Source organism: Taudactylus pleione, unplaced genomic scaffold, assembly GCF_031769625.1.
Source record: "Taudactylus pleione unplaced genomic scaffold, aTauple2 ptg000969l, whole genome shotgun sequence".
In the NCBI taxonomy this organism is placed as follows: domain Eukaryota; kingdom Metazoa; phylum Chordata; class Amphibia; order Anura; family Myobatrachidae; genus Taudactylus; species Taudactylus pleione.
In genome coordinates this window covers 1,825,717-1,841,085 of record NW_028285370.1, presented here as the reverse complement: position 1 = coordinate 1,841,085, position 15,369 = coordinate 1,825,717, and the positions used below count along the sequence as shown (strand labels likewise).

General features: G+C 45.7%; 1 pseudogene; it reads right to left on the bottom strand.

Annotated features, from left to right (window-relative positions):
• The window catches only part of LOC148454867 (EF-hand calcium-binding domain-containing protein 12-like), a 108,791-nt pseudogene that overhangs the window by 23,118 nt on the left and 70,304 nt on the right, over positions 1–15,369 (bottom strand).

Sequence of the window (15,369 nt, the reverse complement as noted above, 5' to 3'; positions counted from 1 at the left end):
CCACAGTGGGCCCCCAGGCAGTCTGGCCCCCTTAGTGTTGTACCCCCCATAACTCTCTGATGGAGCCCCTGCATGTGCATGATGGAGACCCTGTGTCAGATATCTGACCTGCCATGGTTATGCAAATTAGTGATGTCACAGTGGCCAGTGATGTCATAACACAGGACAGCCAGTGAGTCTCACCCTCAGCAGAGACTTGCATTATAGTTACAGAATCCTAGCCAGGTGTATTGTTTTTATTATAAAGCACATTTTCTCTAATTCTACTACTGGAGAAGCATCTGAGAGGCTGTAACTCTAAATGTGAGGCTTCATGGCCTCGTCTAGGTAAGTGACTGTCTGTGTTGTGTTTTTAAAAATAGGGATTTCCTTGTTACAAATGTAATATTTATGATCAGATTTACAATTATGTGGAACACCAATTATAGCAAATTTAGGCCCTCATTCAGACCCACTCGCAAGCGGGCACACGTACGTTAGGCGTACGTACAAAAATATTTAAATTCAATGGCTCGCTCGTATTTTCGTTCGCATCTAAAATTCCTCCCTAAACTCTGACGACCCCTCCTCTAACTAACGAGCGTACGAAATAGCGAGCGTACATCCCCGAAATGGCTTGAAAGGAACGCACGCACAAGTATAAACAGGAAGTGGCCTTGTCAGATGTCGATTACCTGCTCTTTTATTCTGCCTACCTCCATCAATCGTATCATGCCAATCAATGTATCAATTAGCTTAATTGTTTGTTTTTTTTCAACACAATGCAAGAAACTTTACTCTTGTCCGTGTTTGTGTTTACCCGCAGAATACGTACGGATGAAACATTCGCTTTTATTGTTCAAAAAACATGTGAACCACAATTAAACAATTGTTCTATTGCTGTGGATCCCCGCATATTTCCCTGGGTTCATTTCTTTATTTAAATTTGCTTACGCATGTCACTGCATCAAGCCTATCAGAACTCTCCAGAGATTTCTGGCCCTGTCGAACACATGACTCATACACTAACCAATAAAATTGCTCCTGTTAATTTCCAAAATACATTAGCCAATCAGTAAATTTTTACACACTTTATCAAAAATGATTTTTAAGAAAAACACCATTGCCATCATGAGAGCCTCCGCATTCACCAGGCGCGAGCTGCTGGTGCTTACGGAGGTCATGGATCGCCGGATCACCAGCCAACCTCAACCCATGACCAACCGGCAGAAGCGCTCCGCGTATGCGGAGGCACGGTCCCGCCTGCGGTCCTTCGGCTCACGCCGCAACATCGGGCAGCTGGAGCGCAGGTGGTCCGACCTGCAACGGCGAACGCCCCGCTTGCTGGCATGCTTTCACATGCAGATCGAGGAAAGTAAGTGTTATGTATTGTGGTTTTAATGTTTGTGGGGCAAACTGCGTGTGCATGTTTTCCTGTTTGTCCTATTTATTATTTGTACTCATATCTGCGTGTGCATGTTTTCCTGTCTGTCCTATTTATTATTTGTACTCATATCTGCGTGTGCATGTTTTCCTGTCTGTCCTATTTATTATTTGTACTCATATCTGCGTGTGCATGTTTTCCCTCTATTTCTGATTTATTCATTCTACTCCTATTTGGCTTTTTTGGGGGGTTTTTTTTTGTTTTTAGTTTTGGTCCCCGGATTTGTCCATAAACTAACCGCAATTTCTTTGACATATTTTAGGGGGACAGCCAAGACTCCGCCATCACCGTCCGTCCAGACGGCGTTCCCGGCCACTATCCCCAACCCCCAGCCAACACTCCACCCCAAATCTTTCCCCTATTCCCCACTCCTCCCCATCCTTCCCAGACCCTCTCCCGGAAATGTCGGGCCTCCTTCCCCTCCGTCCCACTTCCCCCTCTCCTCCACCCACCCCTCTTCCAATTACCCCCTCCCCGGAGTCCATCATAACTCCTCCCCATTCTTTGGGGAATGACGGATCCATCCGGAGCTCCCGTTTTGGCTCCCGGTATGTTTTTATTTTGTTTTTTTTTAAAGCACAAACTGTTTGTATGTAATCATGTGTCGTGCCTTTCTTCGTGTTTTTGTGGCTTGACTTTTGGTGATTTTGCAGTTTGCCTTTACCTCTTCCTGGTGATTTCAACATACACATATCACACCTGTGGGAATTTGTACATAGGCCTTGTATTTTTGGCAGCACCCCCTTTTTTTTTTTTTTTTTAGGTTTAGGAGTGATTTCGTTGTGTTTTAGTTTTTTTAATGTGGATTCCCTATTGTTGTATTAACCCACACACTTTTCTCACCCACAGAGGAACAGAGGCGTCGGCAAGAGGTGGCGGATTGTGTTGGCCAGATGCGCCAACATGTAATTGGCATTCTTGTGGCCCTCGACCGGCTGTCTGGCCTCCTTCGCCAGTAGTTTTTTTATTTTTGTTCACTTTTCTAAATAAATTTTTTCAGACAAATATACGTTCTGCCTCATTTTTTAAATCCAAAAACAAGATAGTTTAGCATGACATAAGTAGACTGTTCCTGCAAGGATTTCCCTTTTTTAAAAGTTAGATTGTGTTTTGTCTTTGTATGTCAAACAGACACAAGAAACACATAACAGTAACAATGTCATTTCCCTTTTTGGGTGTAGTGTCAATTACATATTTCTACATTTTACAGGTTCCTAGTTGGTGCGCAAGCTGCTTAGGCCAATCTTACAAATCCCAAGGTTGGGCCAGGCTTCCTTTTGGTGTGGGTTGGGAAGCTGAAAACATATTTCAGTTTAGCTCAACTGGCGTCAGTACTGGATTACCCCTTAGTCAAATGTAACTTGTGTTAACCTGGTTACACTTGCTGTTAACGTCCCAAAAAAGGAAGACCATTTCACTCTCCAAACATTTATTCACAACATAACAGAGAAAACAAAGTGGTCACTCCCAAAAAAAGAACACAGTGATAAATTCAAATACAACACATACCAAGAAATAATTAAATAAAAACAAAAAATCAAGAACTGGTTGACGAAGGACCATGCCAACATGATTCCACAAACATGGCGTTGCGATATGGGTTCCAGAATATATGCCCAAAAGGACCAGATCCAGGTTTGGTAAGGGTAGCAGGAAGTAGTGAGCGTTGGAGTGCCAAAGATTATGTGAACAAACAGAAGATGGTGCGAAAAAAAACACAAAATTAGATGTTCGCAAACAAACACAAACACATTAGGTATAAACACTGTAGTTTTGTTACAACTTACCTAAAAAATCTGGCCACCACATCATCGCATATGGCCCCCCCACATACTGACCTCCGACCAACCTCGGGGGGGCCATCCTCAGGTAAGGCATCATCTGGCTGCATTGGGACACCACTCCTTATGGCAATGTTGTGAAATATCCCACACAGGACCACAATTTTAGACACCATATCCGGCACATACATGAGCTCGCCACCAGAGCGGTGGAGACATCTGAATCGGCCTTTTAAAAGGCCGATACAGCGCTCCACCACTTGCCTGGTGGCTGTAAGTGCGGAATTATACACACTTTGTGGCCCTGGTGTGGGAGCCAAATAAGGAGTGAGCAGCCAGGACATGCAAGGGTATCCACTGTCTCCTGTGAAAAAAAATAGACAACATCAGGAACACTGTGTATCAAGCTTAACATTGATATGTACTAAAGGTCTCCACTTACCCAGAAGCCACGCATCACCAGCTTGTAGGTTGGTTAATTTCTGCCATATCCCTGATTGCCGGATGACGAAGGAGTCATGAGCACTTCCTGGTAATTTAGCATTCAGGGACAGGATCTGGGGGGAGGCATCACATACCACCATTACATTCAGGGAGTGATAGTGTTTACGGTTTCTAAATATTGCCTCCAGCCGTGCTGGAGGCTGAAGTGGTATGTGAGTACCATCCACAACCCCTATGATGTGTGGGAAGCCAGCTATTTGGTAAAAATTGGCCTTGGCCACACTAAGGGCACCCATATCCAAAGGCATTTTAATAAAATGATGGAGGTGCTTGAAAAGTGCCTCCATCACTGCCCTCAGGATCCTGGAAAAGGAGGATTGTGAGATGCCCGCCACTATTCCCACCGTTGTTTGAAACGATCCTGAGGCACAGAAATGTAACACCGCCATAAATTGCGTCAGTGGTGGTATTGCTGTTGGACTGTCAATTTGCCGCTCAAGATCACTTTCTATTAATGAGAGAGTGTCTATGATGATTTTGGGAGGTAGACGGTAGCGTCTTAAAACCTCATCATCGGGCATTCCAAAAAGGGTGACACGTGTTCGAAATATCTGGGGCCTTGCATGCCTACGATGCCTACGCCTGGGACGAGTTTGAGGTTGGTCGTCTTCCGGGAGCAGGGCCAGAACAATTCGCCCCAGATCTACCTGAAATTCAAAGTTTACAATGTAAGGCTTTTGAGCCACCCCAAAAGTAACATAAAACAACTTAGCTTTATGATACCATCCATAGCTGCTTACATGCCGGGGTATTGTCATGATACGTATAAACTGTAAAAAAGCCAAAAATGAGACATCAAAAATTTAGAGGGTCATTTTATGTTTGTCAAATTGGTACAAGCCAACACATAAAATAGGCGAAACACACATTTGGCCATCGATGAAAACGACATTGCACACCGTACGTCAAATAGGGGTCAAATGGACCCCAAAAATGGAAAAGGGAAAAGCAAAACTGGTTTACATGATGAATAAGCCTCGAAAAATGCGTTCATTAGTTCGCAAATGCAACTCACTACACCAACAGTCAAAAATGCGTTAATTAGTTCGCAAATGCAAGTCACTACACCAACAGTCAAAAATGCGTTAATTAATTCGCAAATGCAAGTCACTACACCAACAGTCAAAAATGCGTTAATTAGTTCGCAAATGCCAGAAAAATAATGGACTTACCAAAATCGAATATATAAGATTTCCCTCAAAAAGGTCTTGGGGTCCGAAAGCCAAAACAAACTAAAATAGATGAAATTAGTGTAAAAAAAACAATATAAAACAAAAAACCAGAAGTAGACACCAATTGGCCACAAATTAGACTGCACAAAACTTACCAAATCAGGAAACGATGGCAAAAAATAAACCAAAAAAATGCGAACGGAAAACCAAAACAACTGTAGCAAACCAAAAAAAATACAAACACCGCCAAATCCTCCAACCGCAAACAACCAAATCCAACCAACTTAACCGCCAACAATCCAACAACGCAACCTCGACTCCACACACACCAAGCCATAAATAGTGTTTATTTTCCCGCACAAATTAAGGATGAATCATAGGGACGCACAATCAATGATGCGGCCGCAAACTAAGGACGCATGTATAAATACGTCACGAAATCACATTTAATTTCTGGTTGATTTCATTCTGGAAGCAGAGACATGGCTTCAGACCAGGGAAACAATGGCCAAAATTCCGGCGGTAAGGCCTTCATGCATTTTGTCTCAATGATTCTTTTAAAACATAATATTGTGCAAGTTGTGAAGTGGCTAAATCTGCATATTTACCCAAATAGGTGAGGAGGATGACATGGAAGAGACTGCTGGCCCCAGTCAACCCGCCAAAGCTGCCAAAAAAAAAAGACAGCCACATTTCACAAGCAAGGAGATGGAGGTTTTGATCCAGAAGTGCGTTGACATCCTGCCCTAGGCAGCCAGGAATATGAGCCAAAGCCAGAAGTGGAGAATGTGGGAGGAGGTCGCCGTTGCTGTCAATAGGGTGGGTGATTATGTCCGTCTAGCCCGGGATGTCAAACGGCGGTAAGTAAACACTTTCCCATCCTATAAACAAACCCCATTGTAAAAAAAAGGATAATGGTTCCAATTTCATTCCACAGATGGGCAGACTTCAAATATCGTCTCAAGCAAAAACTTGCCGACAGGGCTAGGCATGCAAGAGGGACAGGTGGGGGTCCCACCCCTGTGTCATTGGAGTTGACAGACTTAGAAGAGCTGGCACAGGGGTGTGTGCAGGCTGTGGAGGTGTTTGGCGTGTCCAACATGGATACGGACATGCTAGACTTTGCGGCTCCTCATGTTGGCCAAGGTAAGTCTTGTGATGTCACCAACTCTGAAATGCTATTGTGCCAATATGTAGATTCTAATGTGAGTCTTTTCGCATTTTTCGTAACAGAGACAGAGGCGGATGAGTCTGCTCCAGAGGGGAGCCTTGGCCGCAGAATTTCTGCTGGCTCTGCAGGGGAGGAACCAGTACATCCGGCTGAGGACCCTGCAGAAGCCAGTCCAGGGCGTGCCCCCTCGCAGGCAGTGGGCCTCCTCACAGAACTCAATTTTAAATCGAATTTCCATACGGAGATTCTGCAGAGGATGGACGCCAGTCTGATACGGGTGGCTGAGGCCCTGGAGCAAAATGCTGCGGCCAACGTGACCATTGCTCAGGCCCTGGCGGAAAATACCAGGGCCAACATCCGCATCGCCGATGCCCTGGAGCAGCTCGTTCGCCAGCACATGGTGGAGACGACCTCCCTTCCTGCCGGAACATCCGGATCCTCCACCTCTGGCACAACATCAGCCAATCCTCCAAATGTGCCTAGCCCTGTGCCTAGTCCAGAGGCCACAACATCTGCCTCTGGACAGGCCAGCCCGATGGCATCCCGGACCCGGCCTGGCGCCCACCCTCACCCAGCCAAACGGGCAAGAAAACGGTGACAGCAATGGCGACTTTTCCCACACTCCTTCTGTGCTTGGCTCATATTCCTTTCTGGTCAAAACTTCCCTCTCCTTTCTTGTGAAATTTTTTTAAATTTGGTATTTACGTTTATGTTACCAGTTATGGCTTTTTTTTTTTTTTTCCAAATATCTTTGCCACAAAAAAAAGGCAACAAAATATTAGGCCAATTTGTTTGTGTTTAAACAATAAATTTAAAACAAAAAACTGACATTGTATTGTGACATTATTGTACAAATGGGTTACATTTAATCCTGGCCCTAAAGGCAAAAACTGACCCTCTTAAAAAAAAAAAAAGGCCTCTTTAAGGAACGTTTAAAAAATCACATAGCGATGCAAATTCCACAGTAGACCAAAAAAAAGGGGAGCTAATTAAAACATGATGACATTATTGTTACAATAGGCCATAACCAACAAATTGTGGCCAAAATAAAACACCAAAAATGTACGCTAATTGATTGTGTAATCATGACATTAGCAGCTCTGATTTCCACCTGCGTACGCTTTTGTGCTATCCCAATAAACTGCTTTCCAAACACATACCAAGCCGGTTTTCAATCCAACACTAATTACTTTACTGACCAGCCGCGATTAATCGCAGCACCATCGTTGAGTCCCGGGACGGAGGAGAAGGCCATCGCCAATGTGGTCGAGTAATCCTGACCCTAAGCTGTGCGAGCATTTTGAAGGGAAAGCGGATGTTCCAGTGACGTATGAGACGGTCCGAACACATTTGACGTTCGCATCTGCTAATGTATGTACGCCCCAAAAACGCCTCGCCACGCCTGCGTTTTTTCATCTCCACCCCCGTCAACACCCAAAAACGCCCTGTTCTGTCAATCACATTTGACATGTCACTTCCTGTACGCTATTTTAGGAACGAGAGAAAAAAAACTCGCAATCTGCCGTACGCACATGCGCAGTGTAACACCGACGCATGCGCGGTTAGTCAACATCGGAACGCAATGAGCGTACTGTTGTTAACGTGCGGCTCTGAATGAGGGCCTTATATCACTAAGTACATCAATACTGTCACTAATTACACAAACATTGATAGCATCCAAAATTGATTAACTTATAATTGTGCTTCAAATTCTTTGAAACAGAAGCTGAGATACTTTAATGTTTCACTGTTTGTTTGTTTTTGTGGGGATTGTTATTATTATTATTATTATTATTATTATTATTATTTTATTATTTTTTTTATTGAACCACCATAGAAAATTATAATTACAAAATTTGTTTAAAAAAAATAGAATATCACATCAATCCATTACATAATAGCATATAATAGTATTGTTTTTATTTTCATATGAAACCACTTGAATTCTTTTAATAGTACTAAACAAGCGTTCTCATCCTCTACACCAGGCCTGGACAACCTGCAGCTCTCCAGCTGTTGTGAAACTACAAGTCCCAGCATGCCCTGCCACAGTTTTTTTTTGCTATTAGGGAATGCTAAAACTGTAGCAGGGCATGCTGGGACTTGTAGTTTCATAACAGCTGGAGAGCTGCAGGTTGGCTCTACACACACTTCTTTAATGTAGTTGTCTCTAAGATAAGTCTGGAAACACAACCAGCCCTCATCCTCCTCATTATAAACCGTCCAATCCACTTATAAAGCTAAATTCAAAATGATCCAAGGAAACAATTGTTATGTTTTGTTATTGTCATGTTGGAATATTAGGAACAGTTTTATGCTGTATCAAAATTCTGTGCTCAGGGGCCAATGAAATAGTCTTCATTCTAGCACCCTGCACCTGTCACAGCCCGTGCCGTTCCTCTTTTCTGCCTGGGGTGTCGCTCTCTGCTCTGATGCTTCTAGCACACTCAGCTAATGTAACACACTGCTAAGATACAGACCAGAGTGTACTAGAATGAAGACTAATGTAATCTGAGCTGCAGAAGTATATATGCCTTATTACTGCGAACCCATTACCAATATCACTGTAATAATGTAAATAGATAATAACAGTAACATTACTGTATATATTAGTATAAAAATGCTCAAGACGCATTCAGCTGATTGGACTCTGCTGCCGCCCGTTATGGGGTGTATTTTTAAAGTGAAGGCGCTCATACTGTACTTTGGTCACATTACACCGCCCCCTTACCATAAGGGGAAGTAATCCTAAAATGTGTCTCTGCCAACACGGCTGTAGATACATAAGATATTTGGTGTGCATGCAAAGCTTACAATAGTGCCTGGATTGGGGGGAAAAGGCAAGACCATCTCTACATGAGCAGACTGCAGACGGCATGGGGTGACGCTGTGCACTGACTGCAGACGGCATGGGGTGACGCTGTGCACTGACTGCAGGCGGCATTGGGGTGACGCTGTGCACTGACTGCAGATGGCATGGGGTGACGCTGTGCACTTACTGCAGGCGGCATGGGGTGATGCTGTGCACTTACTGCTAATGGCATGGGGTGACGCTGTGCGCTGACTGCAGACAGCATGGGGTGATGCTGTGCACTGACTGCAGACGGCATGGGGTGACGCTGTGCACTGATTGCTAATGGCATGGGGTGATGCTGTGCACTGACTGCAGACGGCATGGGGTGACGCTTTGCACTGACTGCGAACGGCATGGGGTGACGCTTTGCACTGACTGTAGACGGCATGGGGTGACGCTGTGCACTGATTGCTAATGGCATGGTGTGATGCTGTGCACTGACTGCTAACGGCATGGTGTGATGCTTGTCACTTAGTGACTCCTCTCAGAGGCAGAGTCATTCGGTTGGCATTGGGCTCAGCTACAGGGCCGTGGGCAGGGGAGGGACTTGTTTCCCCTTCATATATAACTGACTGAACTCAATACCGCCGCGTTCCAGCTCACTTTAACCCCTGCTTATCTGGTCCCATAAAACTAGCTACACTGTCCACAAAGGTAATTTTATACAGCAGCGGCACCTTGAGATCCACAGAACATATTATATATCACATATACATAAAGGAGGATTATTATTTGCACTTATAATTTACAATTTTGTTTTTGCATCTCTATCTGTAGTAAGAGAAAGCGGAAGACTAATAGAGATTCGGCATCAAGCTCATCGCTAGAAGCCGATCCAGGTAAGACAGGAGCCAGAAGTCTTTATTGACCCTCAGTAATATACCTGTAATTATGACATAGAGTAAAGCTGGGTACACACCTGGTCGAGCATCGCTCTCTCTACCCTCTGTCTCACAACTACATTCCCTCACCTATCTTGCATGTACTTGTTCTGGTTTAATGTGTGATTTGTGTTTTGTATGAAGAACACACCATACATAACGTCTTGCCTTACTTCCACAGCATGCATTTTCTGTGGTCGTGCAGAAAATGACGTGCCCAAGTATGGAGAGCTGCTGCATAACGCCAAGGAGAACTTGACTGTCCACCACTACTGCCTGGTAAGTATGGAAAATTCTGCGCGTGCGTATGCATCACAGTGTGCCAACCGGCCGCTGCGATCGCAAGGGGCAGTGGTCGAAGGAACGCAGACATGCCAGTGCGTTTGAATGCCATTACAGCGGCGTGCATAATTAAGCCCCTGCGACGGCACACGCAGCCTGAGCTCTAGGTACTGACAGGAAGTTTAGCAATTTATATATATATACTGTTTATAATACATAAATTAGGCACTCCCACCCTACAACAGAGCCCAAACTTACCTGGACACTCGGCCATCTCCATGACTCTGGGAGCTCCCACAGCGCAGAGTGATGCGAGGTATCGCGTGTCACTGGTGGAATGCACCGGCAGCTGCCAGAGAAGAGTCTCGGTGGCATTTAATACATGGAGCCGGTTGCAAGCCAATTACAGCTCATGGAATGGCAGCCATCCAATCAGCAGCGGCCGCTGCTGATTGACTGGATGCTGTTCCATGAGCTGTGATTGGCTCGCGGAACTGCAGCCAATCAGCAGCGGTCGGCTGCCGTTCCGCGAGCTGCTGTGATTGGCTAGCGGCCGGCTCCTTGTATTAAATGCCACCAAGTCTCTTTACTACTTTGGCTGCCCCCGGTGCATTCCAGCAGTGATGTGCGGTACTGCACATTACTGAATTTCACAGCTCCGCTACCCGGGCCCCCACTCTCTCTGGGCCCAGGACTGGGGTCCCCGCAGTCCCCCCCTGATGGCAGCCCTGACCACTTGCGGAAGTGGGCAGCTTACTGAAGTGGTGGGTGTGTGAGTATACTGCTGCGATCGCAATGCATTCATAGCATATTTTTGCAGCGGCCAGGTGCGTGCGATTACAGACTTGCGATCAGTCCTGAATCAGGCCCTATATTCACAAGGTGATAATGTAAATGTTTCCTCAAATGTCTCAATCTCCTCTACCCGGGAGGCCAATGCTGATAAGAGCCCAGTCACGGTAAGCCTTTGAAGCAGAGAGATGGCTTGTGAGTGTTTTGGCAGGGATGTAAAGAGATGGGCCCAGGGAGAGGGGTGTGTCCTAATTGTGGGAGGCATGGCTATGCCCCCTTAGGTTAAAAATACCCCTTTTTGTGAGCCCCTCAGTCTAGCATAAAGCCACGGGGTTGGGGGGGCGCGATAAGTGTGATAGCTCCCCCCCACATAAAGGCAACAAATTATTCTACCAAATGAAACCATACATTTTCTGTTAATTAAAATGGTGGAAAAATGTAAAAAAACATATTTTGTTTCATTTTTAACTTTAGGCATTAAATATTATTGGAGCCCTCCCCTAAGGATATGTAGTTATCTGCACAGTTTCATTAACATGCTAAGTGCATAAAACATGATAAAACTATATTGGAGCATATGTTAGAGATACAAGTCTTCCTAATTGTTATAGATAATGCAGCAGTGGTGACAGCCATAAGTACATCTCCCCTCTCTCCTATCCAGTTACTATCCAGCGGTGTGCTGCAGAGGGGCAGTGACAGGCAAGGCTTCTATGGCTTCCTGTACCCAGATGTGCGGAAGGCAGCCAGCCGGGCGGCAGAGCAGGTGAGGAGCCGATCATGCTGATACTTTCTCATATCATGTGAAGTCACCGGAGAACTGAATGACACATATTGGGCCTAATTGGGAGTTTATTCTATTCCCTGATAATCCACAAAGAATAAAATAAACAGCTTTGTGATGCCACAGTGAGAACGGCTCCGCCTGGAGCCGCGGTGCAGAATGACTGTGGAACTGACGTGACCAGAAAGGTCAAAAGCCACTCAGCCAATCAGAAGTGTTTTCCCAAGGTGGCCGACAGATTCTGGGGAGTCGTATTTATATAAAATGTTTTGGTGTATGGACCTAATTCAGAGGTGAATGCATTGCAGGTGTTGGCGCAGTTGGCCACTGTGCTTTTTTTACTGTTCATGTGTCCTGATGGTTTACCGACTGTGGTTATAGTGAGTATTTGGATGCAGAGCAGACAATGGGTGCTTGTGGAAAGAAACAGAGTGATGCCGCCTGTCAGCGGTAATGCAGATCTTTTTGCTTCCTCGAGCCAGTGTGCTGCTAAATGCACATGTGTGATCCAGCTTGCCGGTTCCTGCATGCACAGAGGACTGGAAGCTCAGACATATGCACTTGCACTTCACTAAAATAAAAAAAAGAAAGAAAAAAGATTAACGTGCCATAGGTCTCTCTGTAGGACGGCCGATCAGCCGCAGCAGCTATGATTGGAAGCCTTAGAGGAGCTATTTTCTATCTCTCTCACTAAGGTGGTTAGCAGAGGACCTGGTTATACTTGAGTGTTATATACAGTGACTGTTCTATTATTAGGAAGTAAAGGAGTCTAGAACAAAGGTTATTTATAGTGGGGGACCTATTTACACTCATTGTTCGTGTTTTTCTCAGTATTGTCATTTGTTAATCATGTTTTGCAGCCCTGCACAGTGTGCAAGAGGACGGGCGCCTCCATACGCTGCAGCGGGAAGGCCTGCACTGAGACCGTGCACTTCCCCTGTGGCCAGGAAAAGGAATTTATATTCCAGTACTTCAAGGAGTTTCCGTGAGTAATCCATTTGCTTCTAGGTATATAGAACCCGATTCAGACCCGCTTGCTAGATGCGTTCGCACGCAGCTGGCGTATGCAAATCCGGCAAGGCAGGCGATCGTACGGCAAGGCATTAGCACACCCACTATGTCTTGGCGTGCGATCGCGCTGTGTATGTATGTTCCGTTACAGTGGGGGTTTTTGTTTGAACTTCTCACTATTTATTCTGTAATATTTGTTTCCCTGCAGATCATTTTGCCCAAGGCATCGGCCAGTTCAGAAGGCTGCGGCACAGAACGGAGTAAGTGCATGTACCATCTGCCTGGAGGAGCTGACCCCTGCCCCTGCATATGATGTGATTAAGAGCCCCTGCTGCAAAAACACCTGGTTCCACAGGACTTGTCTGCAGGTGAGCTATGGCTTTACTATTTACTCCTCACTATCGGAGTCACCGGGAGGAGGCCAACCAGGAGAGAGCCGAGGAATGACGGCCAATGGAGTGGAGGGTTTGAAGCTGATTCCGGTGTCCGCTCTCTGTATATGAAGGATTATGGCGAATGCGGCCTGACAGTAGGCTGGTCGGCTTGTCCTCGCTCGTCAGCTCTTGTGCAGGACGTTTGCTTTATGACTGTACATATATATATATTTGGTATTTCATCTGAACTTCTTACATTACAGATGCAGGCATTAAACGCAGGGAAGTATTTCTTGAAGTGCCCCATATGCCAGAACATGGAGAGTTTCCAGCAGGAGATGCTGCAAATGGGAATTTACATTCCCCACAGGTATATGTAACAATTGTCTTTATCTAGAACATAGAATCCAGCTCCATCACAGAGGCATTTTAAGACTGGAGGGGGCCCATGTGAGGATTTCTGTGAGCCCCCTCCCCCTGAAAAAAAAATGACACTGGCGCATGCACAGAACATCACCAACAATCTGGAATTTACCCATAATCCCCTGTGCATACGCAGTAATCTGGTGTTATATCGTACATATGACGCAGCTGCCATGTTTCTGGGGATCACTTCTGGAACATGGTGCTGGCTGCATTTTTTGAAAGCTATCAACGGAATAATGATGTGAACGGCATCAATGGCAGTGTGCACTCCCCCACACCAATTACAGAGACGAAACTGGTGCCTACATTAACTGTGCATTTGTGTAGCTTAAACAAGGAAACGAAAGCTCGCATCCCGTTATTTTACCTTGTGTTTCGTACTTATGAAATGCTATAAGCAAAATGTGTCCTATTATAATTTACAGAGATTTATCAGTTCTTTAGTAAGCAAATTGCCAAATCCAGCCATAAGACTATGGGCACTTGGCTATGGGTCTATGGCCCTGATTCAGAGCCAGACACTCTGACAAAGCGCTCGCTCTGAATCAGGGCCGTCCTTCTGAATTTTTAGAGCGACCTCCCGGCCGCTCGTATAGCTGTGGGTGACCACCCACAGCTATAGCGAGTGGCCAGGAAGATGGTCGCGATGCTCAAGACCATCGCGACCATCGGCCTTGCGACGAGACCCTTGTGGTAGGGTCTCGTTGCCGCAAGCCCTGGAGTGCTTTTTGCTCTATCAGAGCCGAAAGCACTCCCACTGACATCACTTGTGATGTCAGTGGGGCCGGCCCCAGATGGTAGACGTTCCCATGGGAATGCCTCCGTCTGGCCAGTCACGCCCCCGGCACGCCCACCAAACGGGGCGTGCTGTCACTCACCATCAACAGCACGCCCCCTTTGTAGCGAGACCCATAGTGACGGCTTGCCGGACTGGACTGCTGGACTAGATGAAACAGACAGAAGAAAGCGTTGTAATGTTACATTGATTAATTACATCAGTGATATTACCTCACATTAACCTTTCAGAGATGCATCCTGGGAACTGGAGAACAACGCCTTTGGAGAACTACTGCAGGTCCACCAACAGTGCGACGCGGATCCCTGCCGCTGTGACCATGGAAGAACTCACAGCGAGAGCGGCAGGTAAAACTTTTCGCATTTTATTTTTTAAAGGCTGCCAGTGTGCTATGGCCCAGCAGCAGCCCCTGGGAAGGTTCCCCTGCTCATTCCGCATGATTAATGCGGCCTAGACTCTGATAAATAGGACCCTACGTTTATTAGCTAAGGATCTACTGGGTGTATGCGTAATATATGTGACGATGTATTTAATAAGAGGTTGATATCTTTCACATTTACTGTGTGCTTACTAAGAGGCCGACACCAAGAACCTGGCTACTATAATCGTTTTCTGTTATTATATATGTTATGGGATGGGTACAGGATGCGCCGGGATACTGAACGTATCCCATATCTTATATGTGTTGTGAATCTAATATGTATTCAATAAATTGTAATATTGGAATCTTTATCAGAGAGTTCCCGGTACCTTAGGTTTTCTTGACAGCGCTGCTCACTTTGTTATTGGTTTCACCCCACACTTACCTGCTCCTCCGTCTCTTTCTTCTTCCTCTGCCCTATAATTCTGTTCTTCTCTTTATCGTGCTTCTCTGTGCTGGTTGGGCGGCTCGGAGGCTTCTCTTCCTGGCTGCTCTTCTATTCGGCACCAGAGACACATTATGATATCCAATGCCCACAATATAAAAGAATGAGGGGAGCAGGGGGGCGTTATATCCATTGTGCCGGGTGGCGTATGAACCATTGTGCCAGGTGGCGTATCAACCATTGTGTGGGTGACGTATCAGCTGTTACAGTGTCGTAGCCACTGGCACTGTAACATAGCATTTCGCATACAGA